At 46.9% G+C, this 9931-nt stretch overlaps 1 pseudogene; it reads right to left on the bottom strand.

Annotated features, from left to right (window-relative positions):
* Window positions 1–2311: 2311 nt before the first annotated feature.
* Window positions 2312–2858, bottom strand: LOC139181193 (small ribosomal subunit protein uS12-like; annotated as a pseudogene).
* Window positions 2859–9931: the final 7073 nt, after the last annotated feature.

Below are 9931 nucleotides of genomic sequence, written 5' to 3'. Positions count from 1 at the left end.
CAAAGAACCTAATCAGAAAGGTAACTGACAATCACACAACATGAAATCAGGGGAATGGATGGGCTCAAGCACAGTGTCCATGTACAAGGAGAGCAGTGGGAGCACAGAGGAGGGCACAGCAAAGGTACGGAGTAGAAGAAGCTATGGAAGCAAGAGGAAGAGAGGAGAGCAGGGTGACAGGGCTCCTGTGGACTTGCCCAGGACACTGATCAGCAGGTTCAAAGCGTCCATCCTGCTAATGGCAGAATGAGTGGAAGTTACACCTCTCACCGGTGAAATAAAGTAGCATGGCTGTCCGAGCTGAATTCATCCAACAAGTATCCCCCCTGCGCCCACCTGGTCATCAGTGCCCTCAGCACAGTGCCAAAAGCAGCCATAGCCTAGGACAGAACTCAGTCTCAGGAGGTAACGGATTGTCCAATTTATAGAATAAATGGGAAGCCAAGTGGGAAGGGACGGACACTAGACACTCCTGTCCGAGTGGGGATAGAAGACAGGATGCCCATCACCCGCTCAAAGGAACAGAAATGTGAGCCTAGAATTTTCAGGGTTCACTCACTGGCAATTCAGTTGAGAAACAGCTGCTTGATGGTGATGCACTAGGAAGGGGAAAGGCGAGTGTTACTCTGGTACAATAAGGTTCTGGACAAGGTGGGAATAAAAGACAGACACAGCCCTGGGCCTATGAAAATTGAGTCAAGAGGTTTGCTCTAGCCACTTTTTTCGTGTATTGTGTTTGCAGCAAACAAATTGACAACGTATCAGCAGCTGCACTGGTCTGTGTACCTCACCTTATCATCACATATCAGATGGTGAACGTGTTCTGAGCACCTGTGGGGCACCAGACTCCCAGACCGGTGCTTTCCAGACTTTGTGGGCACAAGAACGTTTCAGGCAGCAAGAGGGTCCTCAAGGAGCTCACCGTGGGGTGGGCAGGGAGCCAGACTGAAGACAACGGTGACACAAGTGTGATGAGAGCCTTGGCCTCAGGAGCCAGTGGAGGCTGGGATCAGAGGGTCAGGAATGGGCTTCGCCTGGGGGCGGGATAACATAGAATATTATTGTCCCCATTTGCAGACATGGGAACCGAGGAACAGAGAGGGTGAGCATCTTACTCAAGGTCACACTGCTTGGTAGTGGTCCTGACCATTTTTCATCTGTGTGGGTTGAAATGTGAAGGTTTCTGCACTGTTCATAATGCCACCCTCTCAATGTTGTCACCTATTTTAGCTCACAATCACCACGTTACACATTCCCTTGGCTCTAGGTCCTCCTTTATCAGATAAATAATCTGCTGAACAAAGTGTAGATTTCCTGTTAGCACATACAGTCTGTCCACTTTATAAACAAAATGTCCGTGCAGGGCATGTTGGCTCTATCGAAACTGATGGTTTACACTGAGTTTGTATGGCACCCACATGCAGGGTAAAGAAAATGGATCACTGGGATCTGTAGTTTTACTTACCTATTTCACACAATCTCAAGCATAATTTTAAATGTAGCCAATAATCACTTAAAAAGAGTAGAACCATTTCTTTCCTAAAGTGACCACTCATGAAAGAGTTCATTGAATGTCAGTACGTTCTAGGTAGGAGACTAAACCCCTTCATAGCGAGTTGTGGAATTTCATCTCCTTAAGATATGGAAATACGTTTTTTTTTTTTTAACACATTTTTACTGTTGCCGATTCCCTGAGAGACTTAAGCAAGCAATGCCACTTCACTTTTCTGTTTCTGACAAAACAAACAAGCAAAGCAACCCTAACACACAGGTGCATAGACGTATTTAATACACCCAATAGAGGTGTGTCAAATATAAGGCAATGGTATTGGAAATACAAGGGCTTCCCTGGCGGCTCAGCGGTAAAGAATCCACCTGCTAATGCAGGAGACTGGAGTTTGATCCCTGGGTCATGAAGATCCCCTGACAAAGCAAATGGAAACCCACTCCAGTATTCTGGCCTGGGGAATCCCATGGACAGAGAAGCATGGTGGGTACAGTCCATGGGATCACAAAAGAATGCGACATGACTTAGGGACTAATCAACAACAATCAAAATACAAATGGAAACCCTTAACTAATCATATATCCAAATCTCTGACCTCAGCAGAGGTCTACTGCCCAGGATCAGCTATAGCCCAGGAAATCAGACAACTAAAGATGCTTTCGTTTTTAAATTACTATACACTGCTACTGGTCGATTCAGGAGATAAAAGTTTTCAAAAGCATTGCACACCAAGGCAGGACTCAAGGAGCTTATTAAAAGTATGTACTTATTCCTATGTCACATCAAGGTCTAACTCACACACTCTTTTTTTTTTTTTTTTGGTATAGGAAAATTTATTACTATCGTGCTTTCATCATCAAAATTTATGATCTTGGTCTTTCCTTCTTGCCTTTGTATAAAGCCAAAAGAGAGACATTGGCTACTTTGACAACCTTAAAGCGGACTCCAGGAATGTCATCAACAGCATGACCTTTGCGACCAAATCCAGCAACCAGAACTTCATCATTTTCCTCAATAAAATTCAAGCAACCATCATTGGGTACAAAAGCAGTGACCTTTTGCCATTCTTGATTAGCTGAACCCTGACACACTTCCTGATGGCAGAATTTGGCTGTTTGGCTTCAACTCCTACTTTTTCCAGCACAATTCCCTTAGCGTGAGAAGCGCCGCCAAAAGGGTTAGCCTTCAGGGCTGTGCCCAGATGGGCTTTCTTGTACTGCTTATCATGCCACTTCTGGTCTTGTCGGTGGCTACGGAGCTTCCCATCCTGCCGGCGCCACGGGCCTGAGCGAAAGAGCTCACACACTCTTGAGAAAGAACACCTGTGATGATTTCTATACGGGAAATGCATTTCCTCTGAAAATACTTCATTATTTTGTCTCATTTTGTGACGTGTGACAGGAGGTGTGGAGGAAGCTGTTGCCAAGGAAAGAGCCTACTTCTGAACCTGGTGAACACCAATTTGAGCCCAGTTATCCTGGTCATCGCCTGATGTCCATAGGATGTTTCGATATCAGTTTAAAATGGCAATCCACAGGGAGAGAAAGAGAAATAAGTCACATACAGACTGTCCATACTGTTCATGGGGTTCTTAAGTACCTCAAGGCTATATATTGTCACCCTGCTTATGTAACTTATATGCAGAGTACATCATGCGAAATGCTGGGTCGCATGAACCACAAGCTGGAATCAAGATTGCTGGGAGAAATATCAATAACCTCGGATATGAAGATGACTCCACCCTTGTGACAGAAAGTGAAGAAGAACTAAAGAGCCCCTTGATGAACTTGAAAGAGGAGAGTGAAAAATACACCACCCTTATGGCAGAAAGTGAAGAAGAACTAAAGAGCCTCTTGATAAACTAAAAGAAGAGAGTGAAAATGTTGGCTTAAAACTCAACGTTCAGAAAACTACGATCATGGCATCCGGTCCCATCACTTCATGGCAAACAGATGGGGAGACAATGGAAACAGTGAGAGACTTTATTTTTTGGACTTGAAAATCACTGCAGATGTTGACTGCAGCCATGAAATTAAAAGACGCTTTCTCCTCGGAAGAAAAGCTATGACTAACTTAGACCGCATATTAAAAAGCAGAGACATTACTTTACCAAAAAAGGTCCGTCTAGTCAAAGCTTTGGGTTTTCCAGTAGTCTTGTATGGATGTGAGAGGTGGACTATAAAGAAAGCTGAGTGCCGAAGAACTGATGCTTTTGAGCTGTGGTGTTGGAAAAGACTCTTGAGAGTCCCTTGGACTACAAGGAGATCCAACCAGTCCATTCTTGAGCAAATCAGTACTGAATATTCATTGGAAGGACTGATGCTGAAACTGAAACTGCAATACTTTGGGCCACCTGATGAGAAGAACCGGTTCATTGGAAAAGACCCTGATGCTGGGAAAGATTGAAGGCAGGAGGAGAAGGGGACAACAGAGGATGAGATGGTTGGATGGAGTCACCGACGGGATGGACATGAGTTTGAGTAGGATCCTCGAGTTGGTAACGGACAGGGAAGCCTGGGGTGTTGCCGTCCATGGGGTCGCCAAAACTCGGATATGACTGAGCAACTGAACTCAACTGAAAACTGTCCAACCGCCATCTGATACTGAAGTGGTGGGGCATCTGGGGAAAATAACTGTTCTGAGAAAGCACGGATCCCAATTGGCTAAAGAGGATTCTGATCCTGTGACACTAAGGCACACCTGGTTGGTCCTAGAGAGATAGATGTCTTCCTCTTCATGTCTGTCCCTTTCTCTACTCCTCGCTCTCACACATTCCTTCTCAGGATCAGGTTCTCAACAGCAGGACGCCAATGCAGTGCCTCCCATCCTCCGCCCGTGCAAGAAGCCGGGAGTGGGCAGCGGTCGGCCTCCCATCCTTAGTGTGTGTGGAATAGAAGGGTAAAGACCACCGAGAAGGAAATGGCACCCCATTCCAGTACCCTTGCCTGGAAAATCCCATGGATGGAGGAGCCTGGTGGGCTGCAGTCTATGGGGTCGAGAACAGTCGGGCACGACTGAGCCACTTCACTTTCACTTTTCACTTTCATGCATTGGAGGAGATGGCAACCCACTCCAGTACTCTTGCCTGGAAAATCCCATGGATGGAGGAGCCTGGTAGGCTGCAGTCCATGGGGTCGTGAAGAGTGAGGCATGACTGAGCGACTTCACTTTCACTTTTCACTTTCCTGCATTGGAGAAGGAAATGGCAACCCACTCCAGTGTTCTCGCCTGGAGAATCCTGGGGACGGGAGAGCCTGGTGGGCCGCCATTTATGGGGTTGCACAGAGTCAGACACGACTGAAGTGACTTAGCAGCAGCAGCAGACCACCAAGAGGAGTCCTCCAGCGTCCTACAGAGCCTACCCGTCCTTCAGGGGTGAGGAGTTGGCGGGCCTGGTTTTGATGTCACAAAGATGGGACATTTACCCCTCCCTTCCTTATAGAAGGACCTTCCTGCGTATTCCCTGGGTTGTAGTGGATTGAGAGGGAGCCTGGAATGGCCTGAAGACAAGTAGGTTCCTCCACGGGGACGATGGCAGTAGGGCGGGGGGGGATTCGGAGAAGAGGAGTTAGTGCCGGGTCCTCTCGACCACGTGCCCGGAGGTCCTCTCCCAGCAGCTTAGAGGCTAGGAGGGACCATCCTTGCCAGAGTCGCAGGAAGTTTCCTTCCGCACAGATGACAGCTGGTGATGGTCGGCTCTTGGGATCGGAAGGCGGGGGCTTCTCCCTGATGCCTGGTAATTTGTGTTGTCGCCTGTCCACGTGAGGAGCAGCTCCTGTTACTTGCATGTTTTTCTACCAATTGTTACTAGTAACACACTAGGAAAGAGTAAAAGCAAACTATTAGAGACACTGGCTGTATTTCTACCGATTGAAATTGGGAGAGCACCACAGACCTGAAGATCAGACTGCCAGCAAGGTGGTTTTGCACTGTACTTCATTCCACAGAGAGTAGTAGAGAAGTGACAGTGGGGACCTTTGCAGAGGGGGAAAACGTTTAGGGGCAAATCTCGTCGACAGAAGAGGAAATGATTATCTTTGTGACTAGGTAGTTTCAGGAGAACTGACTTTAAATCACCGTTCCTAGTTATGAGACAGAAAAGAAGGAGTTGGATGGTCTGTGTCTGCCCTTTAATGACAAGGAGGAAGGTCTGTACTTGAACTTGTAGTAGGTAAACCCAGCAGTCACTGGATGCTTTGGATGAGTCTTACCAAAGTCCGACGGGGAAGGGTGGTACTTTGCACTAAGTCATTTTGTGGACATGAAAGTCTGCAGAGATTTCCTTACTGTGGCTTTTCTTAACAGCTCAGGTGAAGTTGAACTTTGTCAGCATGGTAAATATAAGCATCTTTCATTCTGGTCCCAGTAGATAAGTATAAAGGCAGAGAGGTTCGAACACTCCTCACCTTTTAAAATTGGATTATCATTGCTTTAAATGTTGTGCTAATTTCTGATGTAGGACAAGGGTGAATCAGCGGTTAGTGTATACATATATCCCCTCCCTCTTGAACTTCTCTTCCACCCCCGAACCCCACCCCTCTAGGTCATTACAGAGCACCAAACTAAGTTTCCTGTGCTATACAGAAGCTTGCCACTAGCTATCTATTTTACACATAGTAATCTGTATATTTCAGTGTTATACTCTCAACTCAATCCATCCTCTCCTTGTCTGCTGTGTCCATAATTCTCTTGTCCATGACTGAGACTCTAATCTTGCCCTGCAAATAGGTTCATCAGTGCCGTTTTTCTAAATTTCACATATGTGTGTTGATGTAGGATATTTGTTTTTCACTTTCTGATTTATTTCACGCTGTATAACAGGCTCTAGCTTCATCCAATTCACTAGAAATGACACAAATTCGTTCCCTTTTATAACTGATGAACATTCCATTGTATACATACATTTACCACAACATCTTTATCCATTCATTAACAGACATCTATGTTTCTTCCATGTCATGGATATTGTAGATAATGGTTCAAGGAACTTTTGGGTACATGTGTCTTTCTGAATTATAGTTTTCTCAGGGCGTATGCCCAAGAGTGTGATTTCTGGGTCATATGATAGTTTTATGGGCTCCGTGGTAGCTCAGCTGGTAGAGAATCTATGTGCAATGTGGGAGAACCCAGTTCAAATCCTGGGCCAGGAAGACCCGCTGGAGAAGGGATAGGCTAGCCACTCCAGTATTTATGGGCTTCCCTGGCGGCTCAGACAATAATGGATCCTCCTGCACTTCGGGAGAACGGCTTCGGTCCCTGGGTTGGGAAGATCCCCTGGAGGAGGTCATGACAACCCACCTCGGTATTCTTGCCTGGGGAATCCCCATGGGCAGAGTAGCCTTGTGGGCTACAGTCCATGGTGTTGCAAAGAGACGGACACAGCTGAGCAACTAAGCACAGCACAGCACGTGGTAGTTTTATTCCCAGTTTTAAAGGAAATCTCCATACTGTTCTCCATAGTGGCTGTATCAGCTTTCATTCTCACAAACAGTATAGGAGGATTCCCTTTTCTCCACATCCACTCCAACATTTATTGTGCGCAGCTTTCTGATCATGACCATTCTGACCGCTGTGACTAGATACCTAATTGTGGCTCTGATTTGCATTTTTCTGATGGTGAGTGAGGTTGAGCATCTTTTCATATCTTTGTTGACAGGTTCCGTTTTTACTCTGGAAGTAATCGACACTTGAACATCACTGTATAGTTCTCAAAAGGTTTTTTGTTTTTTTTTTTTTTGGTAATCTAAATGAAGGCAGCAAAAAGGAGTCATTATCGCAGAATAGGATCATCATCCTCTTCAATTCAGGAAACTAAGTCACGCAGACTGTAAGTAACTTGCCCACGGTCACAGAAGGAATAAGTCATGGGACCTTGATTTAAATCTAGGTATCTGTGGCTTCATCACCTCCCAGCTCGGCACCACAGGCTGATGGTTTCCAGATCCACACATCAGGCTCAGCACTCTCTTCTTGACTACAGACTCCCCTAGTCAACTGACAGGGCTGCAGGGAGACAGCACTCAACAAGTGCTAGGCAACTTCTGGGACACCGGAGATGCCTTCACAGGGAAGAGAAGTGAAAGACACACTGGGTCCCACAGGCCTCTACCCACCCCGTGGAGGGAGTGAGGAGCTACAGGAGGTTCTAAAGGGGGCTGTTTCTCTGAGAGACAGGCTGATGGACTGCCGTTCTGCATGCATGTGACAAGAAACACTTGTTCCTTTGAGTTTATTTCTCTTTACGGTTGACAATACATACCACATGGTGAAAATACACAAAGCAGATATGTAAAACCAAGCGGATATATGGATAAGCAGATACATTCCCATTATACCGACGGAATACCTGACAGTAAGACAGCACTTCTCTGTGGAGAACATTCTCCTAGACTAAAGCAATGAAACAGGAAATTGGTCTTTTTCTTAATTCTTAGCCTCATTCCCCCATCACAGATGAGGCATTACGGGCACAGAGAAGTTAGGTCAGCAACCCCAAGTCATTGTGATAGTACGTGTTTGAGTCCCCCAGGCAAGGAATATTCAACATGTCCAAACTGCACCCATCCCCCCAACCCCCACTCCCCACACAGCTGCACCTCCTTTACTGTCCCCTGACTCAGTGCCAGGCAGCCTTCTCCCAGCTGCTTAGGCCAGAGATGCTTAAAGCCATCCTTGCCTGCTGCCTCTCTCACCACACTCTCAATCATCAAGCCTCACCTCTCTGCCTCTTAAATCTAAGTAAGATTCTGTTCCTTCTCACCATCAGCACAGTGAATTCCCTAGGCCAGGTCACCCTCATCTCTCTCCTTGACAAGCACCAGCAATCCTGATGCTTTCCAACACATGGTCTGTCCTGCTGCCTGAGGAAAGGAAGACTTCCTCAGTGCAATCTGGGCATGACACCCCTGCTCAAAACTCTGCATGGGCTGCCTGCTGCTCTTAGGATATTGTCCAGCCTCCTGTACTAGGCACAGCAGGTCTTGTCTTCCCCCAAATGCCCTATCTTCACCAGACACCCTCCTTCTGCTCCATGCCCCACTTGATATTCCAGCCACACAGACCTCTCTCTGTTCATCAGATGGCCAGTGTGCTCACACTCCTACTCCCTAGCCACACCCCATCCCCTGTCGTCCCCTCCTCACCCGATTTCACAATCTCAGTCCTGCCTTTGCCTCCATCTTAACATGCCCTTTCTCCCTCCTCATCTGCCTGATTCCTTCTTAGATTCAGCTGTCAGGCTCAGTAGAGCAATTTCCATTTTTCCTGGGGAGAACCTGGGAGAAAAGTCAGTTAACAGATTTGATATTTTTACCAAATGGAAGGTGGTGGAGATTTCACTATGAATCCCTGCTGCATGATGAGCTGATGAGAAATACAATCTGATGGCAGAGTTTGTCTGGGAAAGGCCTCCTTGCTAAGAATAGGATACAGACAGAAAAGCTCTCCTCTTTCTTTTTATGGGCCCGTTGTTGTCTTTGAATACGGCCTTTTGAATTTCGTCACAGCATTGGAAGCATAAAGGGATCCAGGGTGACCACCTGCTTCACAGTGAGCAGGGATAAGCCGAAGCATGGGAATTTCAAAATGTCACTTTACGGTGTCGGTGACCAAGTACACGGAACAGGACTTGAGCTGCCCTACCCACGCACTGTGTGTTGATGAGATTTTCACTATTTTTCACTCTATAGTGTTGAGTTAGTGTTAGGACAAAATGAAGTATATTGACACGGCCTCCCTATGCAGGGTGTGATTTACTAGTCCCAGTGGTCATCAGGGAGGCAAGGATGAGCTGCCAGCTCAGTATGGGGACCCTCCTAGGGAATGTCACAGCACCTTCTTGCAACTCCTCAGGTGTCTCCACCTGGTGCCATCAACCCATGGAGGGAACTGCCAGTTCCTGTAATGGCCAGTGGAGGGAGCGACCCCACTGCGGCTTCTACCTGCTACAGATTCAACTGTGACGACTGACTTCTTTCACTACAACTCCTCTGAGCAGAACACACCTAATATGAAATGAAGTGTGTGCCTGTGGTATGTAAAGCCAATTAAATAGTTGGACACGGCACCAGTTCCACCACCCCAACACCCACGCCAACCAGAGGATCGAGTAGATTCTCAGGGTTCTGGCATGCCACCCTCCCCACTGATGTGTCCATAACACAGGGTGCAGTGTAAATGACTCACCTGGAGCCTACTTATGGAGCTTGTGGGAGCCAGGTATATGGGGTTTTATTCCACACAGACCCAGAGGGGTAAGGATGAACCCCAGCCTTCTCACAGACAAGGAAACAAGCTGAAAGAGCTTAGGTGGCTGATGCAGTAAAAGCTGGATCTGGGAGTCACGCCCTAGTTTCTCTTGAGTGCAAAGCCAGTCTTCTCTGCAGTCACAACTACACGGGTGGCTTGTGTTTCAGTTACCGAGAT

Source organism: Bos indicus, chromosome X (genome assembly GCF_029378745.1).
Source record: "Bos indicus isolate NIAB-ARS_2022 breed Sahiwal x Tharparkar chromosome X, NIAB-ARS_B.indTharparkar_mat_pri_1.0, whole genome shotgun sequence".
Lineage (NCBI taxonomy): Eukaryota > Metazoa > Chordata > Mammalia > Artiodactyla > Bovidae > Bos > Bos indicus.
This window is presented reverse-complemented; position numbering and strand designations above follow the sequence as displayed.